Source organism: Gastrolobium bilobum, unplaced genomic scaffold (genome assembly GCF_033153095.1).
Source record: "Gastrolobium bilobum isolate Gb01-03AN ecotype WA unplaced genomic scaffold, APGP_CSIRO_Gbil_v1 utg22574, whole genome shotgun sequence".
Lineage (NCBI taxonomy): Eukaryota > Viridiplantae > Streptophyta > Magnoliopsida > Fabales > Fabaceae > Gastrolobium > Gastrolobium bilobum.
The window spans coordinates 71,385-76,864 of record NW_026895377.1 but is presented as its reverse complement, the minus strand read 5'-3'; the positions used below and the strand labels follow the sequence as shown (position 1 = coordinate 76,864).

Here is a 5,480-nt window from a genome sequence, read left to right as displayed (position 1 = left end):
GTCGCAATAGTGCTATCTATAATATATTATTCCAACACCAAATATAAGTAGTTTTTTTCCAGGAATTATTGGATCTGCAAAAGCATTTAGACCAGTGTGGTTTGGGATGCGACGACATTTTATTTTTATCTTTTGTTGCGTAGATATATGTAATATCTCCTCATGTTGTATTCCTCTTCACAAATTGTTCTCCTCTGCACGAACAATCTCCTTAAGGCTGGCTAGTGGTAGATATTCCAGACTATCTCTCTAGGGGGAATAGGACTAATGTGTGGACACTCTGTCACTATCAAAGAGATGAGCTTACCTTAACCTCTGTAATCATCAAGTGAAGACTAAAGAGGCTAATGACTATAAGTGTAGAATATATGTGAGTTCCAAGAAACTCTTGCCCTAAGTTGAATGAGCTCTAGGTTTCTTGGGCTCTTCTTACACACTAGGCCTTATTGGGCTTTAGTGAAAGAGAAAAACCAACAGTCTCCCACTTGCTTTTGAATACAAACTTGAGCCCAAAGCCCAAGTCCATGTATCTTATTGGTCGTCATCAACTGAAATTGCCCCATCCCTTATCTCGAGCTAGTCTAGGAATCTACCAGCTGTTATTAATCAAGGCTCCTGATAATCAACGAATGATTATCTATTTTGGTACTGCTCCACTAAAAGCTCGAATTTGAACTCCAAGATTAATAACACATATAACATGAATATGCATTGCCTCTTTCTAGGATGTCTATAATTGATTGACAAGTTTTTTGTTACTTAATCAATTCTTTATTTCCTTGACTATGACAGTTTCTCTAATGGATTACATGCATTGGCCAGTGTCTTCAATATCCAAGTACCGAAACATATCAAGGGGATATATCCTACAAATTCCATGTCATTTATCTCATAAATACCGATAATCAAATAATCTCACTCCCAAAATACCAAGTTATTGGCCGTCAATAGGTCGAACCTCACCATTGGTAAATCAAAGAATGAAAACTCTTTGATTACCTATTTAAAATAAACTCAGGATTAAGAGCAATTGATAAACCTTTGGTTTACCATGTTTTTAGGCTAAATTATACAAGAATTATGTAGTAGATTGCATGGAATTCAAGGTTTTACAACAAATAAGTCATAAGTTAGGAATTTGAGCTAGCATTTGAAGTTCTTTGCATTTTGAAGGTAAAACCACACTTATTGGTGCTAAAAAGTGATGAAGAACTAATGACAAAAAGTTGAGGCTCAAAATGGACCAAAGGAAGCCAAAATCTTACAAGTCAAGGGCCAGAAGATCACGCTCAAGCGCACAGAATGAACGCTCGAGTGCTTTCTGGCAGGGAAAACAGCCAAACTGAGCAACCCAGGACGCTCAAGCGCCCAAGAATACAAGAGTTCACCATCGAGGAGCACGCTCGAGCGCCCAAATGGACGCTCGAGCGCGTGAAGGCAGGCAGAAACATCTAATTGAGGCACAACAGCACGCTCAAGCGGCCAAGAGCACGCTTGAGCGCCCAAACACGCACCAGACAACCAAGATTTAATAAGATTTAATGAGATCTGCTAATGGATACCAGATTGTGATACCTAGAATTAAAGCGAAAATATATCAATCTTGATTTATAGAGATCCATGGGAAGATTTGATGAAAGGATCATAACAAGGATTTGAAGCTCAAATTTGGCACTCAATGTGCAAGATCTTAAATAAAAAGGGAAGCAATTAGTGAATCAATTGCAAATTTGACAAGGGCCTGTTGGGAGATTCAATAAAGGATATGGCTTCAATAGTTATAAATAGGGAGCTTGGGACCGAACCAAGACACGAATTCACAAGTACAGAGAATTACATAGAGACCTGAAAGAGAAATCTTGTTGCGGAGCGCTGGAACACTGAGGTACCAAGTCAACATCACACCAATGGAGGCTTGGGGTTCTCTTTTCTTTACTATTGTTTTTGAATTCAGTATGCTAGGCTAGATTTTTATGTAGTTAGGAGTAGATGGAACCCAATTGAATCTTTATGTTTATGAATCAAATTGTCTCCCAATTCTTTTCTTTTTATAATTGAATAAATTTAACTGTCTTTAATGCTTTCTATGAGTTTGTTCCTTATAGAATGATTTAGGGGAATTGTTTGACAATAGGGATGTTGGTGCATGAACCCTGACTTAGTAAATTTATCACAATCCTTGTGATCTAGGGATAGACATAGGGTAATTGTGCAATTTTGGAATTCTTGATCTTAATGCATATTTTCTTGGGGAATAACCGGAGAACTAGGGTTCTTCTGAGCTCACATAGATTTAGGGTAACAAGGAATTGAGCCCTAATTAACTTAGAAAGAATTGATTGGCAATATATTAAGAACGGATTTTTGACTGTTTAATTCATAACATAATGAGGAGATTGAGGGAAGTCGAAACCCTGACTAGGCTTGTTTTAATTCTTTAATCAATCATCATATTTTTCAATTGTTCCTTTTTTAATTCTAATTGTTCTTTAATTGCATGTTATTACTGGTTTTAATTTTCAATTCTTCAATTACAATTATCTCAAATCCAATTCTTGATTGTCCAACTAAAACGCGATTAGCGAACTAGTGCTTGAAAAACCTATCCTCGTGGGAACGATCTCGTACTCCGGTACACTTTATTACTTTACGACCAATGCACTTGTCGTGTCGCAACAAGTTTTTGGCGCCGTTGCCAGGGATCAAATCCTTCAACATTAGAAGTAACTAATTACCTTTTAGATAGGACGTTTAAATTTTCTGCACTTTAAACATTTTGCAAACACATTTCTGTATCAATTTTCTGCATATTTTTCATTTATTAATTTTCTGCATTCATTCTTTTCTGTTTTTTTTTTGTTTTTTTTTTTGCATTTTTTATTTTTTTTGCACATCTTTTCAACCTTAGTTTATGCGAGGAACTCTTAACCCGCAAATCTTGCAGTTTGATCCTGAGATAGAAAAGACGGAACGAAAAACTTAGGAAAGGCGCAAAAGAAAGAAAAACAAAGGAAGGAAAGGAAACCTCAAGTTCAACAGAACCAAAGGAGGAAACAATGGCTGACAACAACGCAATTTAGAATCCTCCAAGGACCTTGGGAGATTATATGACTCCAGCCCGAGTTCCACAGATGGCGAGCATTGTTAGACCAACCATGGATGCTAACAACTTCGAGCTTAAGCCAGCACTGCTACAATTGATTCAAAAAGATCAGTTTGCTAGAGGAAGTACAGAGGACCCCTATAGTCATCTCTATGATTTCCTACTTTACTGTGATACATTAAAGATGAACGGAGTCTCTCATGACGCCATCTTGCTCAGACTATTTCCATGTTCACTGAAGGATGACACAAGCGCTTGACTGCAGTCACAACCTGAAGGAAGCATAACCAGTTGGGATGACCTAGCAAGGAAATTCTTGGCCAGATTTTTCTCAGCTTCAAAGATGGCAAGGCTCAAATCGGAAATCACTGCTTTCGAACAAAAAGAAAGTGAATCTCTGTACGACGCTTGGGAAAGATTCAAAGGATTACTCCGAAAATGTCCTCAACATGGCATTGAAGCATGGGAGAAAGGAAGAATCTCCTTCCAAGGGATGAGGTCAAGCACAAGAACACTGGTGATTGCTGCCGCATGAGGCTCATTAAAAACAAAAACTCCAGAGGAAGCACTAGAATTATTGGAATTCTTATCTTCTCAAGAGTATGATAATGCCCCAGTCATGCAAAGGAGAGCAGAAATTATGGAGCTCGACGTCTATGATGCAATCTTAGCCCAAAATGAACAAATGCTGCAATTCCACAAGAAACAACAAGCACAACTTGATGCTCTTACAAAGCAATTTAATAATTCTCATGTTTCTTCTGTTAATAGTACTCAAATAACTTGTGGTATTTGTGCAGAGGCTCATGCAACTGAAGATTGCGACTATATGAGAACACCTGAAAAAGAGGAGGTCAATGGAATCTGGTACGATAAAAAAAACCAGAACAATTCAGGAAGAAATCAATATGGTAATCAAGAGTGGAAAAATTCTAACCAACACCCTAGGCTTAGTTACAAATCTAACCATTAGCTGAACCCTCCTTTACCATTGCAACAACAACCTCCACCTCAAGGCAACACTTCAGAGTGGGAAAAAGCTTTTGCACAGCTGTCCAAGACTACCTTGGACTACATTTAGAATTCAAATTCTTTCAGAGAGGAAACAAGAGCTTCATTCCGGAATCAAGAAGCTTCTATCCGGAACTTGGAGACTCAAATCGCTCAGCTGTCAAGACAATTTGCTGAAAGAACTCATGGCACCTTCCCAAGTAAAATAGATACGAACCCAAATGCACAATGTAACTCAATTGTTACCAGAAGTGGGATCGTGATCAAACCTGTGGAAAAGCCACCAGTAAAGAAGAAGAAAGAAGTTGAACTTGAAGCTGAAAAGGAGAAAGAAGAGGATGCAGGAGAAGCTGAAAAGAGCAATTCAGAAAAGAAGCTGCTTAAATTGGAGAAAAAGAAAGCTCTGACCGATAAATAAAGCCAGCAGATCCATCTCCCTATGCACGAGTTCCATACCCTCAGCGGTTGAAACAAGAAATCCAAAAACAACAATACACCAAATTTCTGGACATCTTCAAGAAGCTGCAAGTGAACATTCCTTTCGCAGAAGCCTTGGAAATCATGCCGAACTATGCAAAATTCATGAAAAATTTACTGTGCGCAAGCTAAAGGAGTGCGAAACAGTGGCCCTAACTGAGGAATGCAGCGCAATCATACAAAAGAAACTTCCTCCTAAGCTGAAAGATCTGGGCAGCTTCAATATTCCTATAGCCCTAGGAAATATTGAAGTGGGAAAAACATTGTGCGATTTAGGAGCGAGTATAAACCTGATGTCGTTATCCAAGTGCAGAGCTCTTGGAATCAAAGAGCTAAAACCACCTACAGTTTCTCTCCAGTTAGCTGACAGATCGATCAGACGACCAGATGGGGTATTGAGGATGTTTTAGTTAAAATTGACAAATTTATCTTCCCTGCAGATTTTGTAATTCTGAATATGGAAGAGGATGCCGAGATTTTCCTACTGCTTGGAAGGCCATTCCTAGCAACCGCAAGAGCAATGATCGATGTGGAGCAAGGAAAACTAATGCATAGGATGAACAAAGAGACAGTCACCATAGATGTCTTCGAGTCAATGAAGCATCCAACTGATGAAGGAGACTGTTTCATGATTGACATAATACAAGAAGCAGTTGATGACACGATGAAAGAGGAGAGTTCCCCACTTGAGTTAGAACAAATCAACGAAGAAACTGAGCTTGTTGATAAAGAAAAAGAACCAGTGGTGGAAGAATTTGAAAGAAAGAAAGATGGCATCCCTCTTGGAGCACCGAAAGTGGAGCTTAAGGAGTTACCTCCAAATTTGAAGTATGCTTTCCTTGGTGACAACAACACTTATCCAGTCATCATTAATGTTGAGCTATCAACC

At 38.6% G+C, this 5,480-nt stretch overlaps 1 non-coding gene across 1 annotated transcript; it reads right to left on the bottom strand.

Annotated features, from left to right (window-relative positions):
* Positions 1–3,452: 3,452 nt before the first annotated feature.
* On the bottom strand, positions 3,453–3,559 carry LOC133308085 (small nucleolar RNA R71). The gene has a single exon (XR_009751126.1). It is a non-coding gene; the product is annotated as a small nucleolar RNA R71 (small nucleolar RNA).
* Between the last annotated feature and the right edge of the window lie 1,921 nt (positions 3,560–5,480).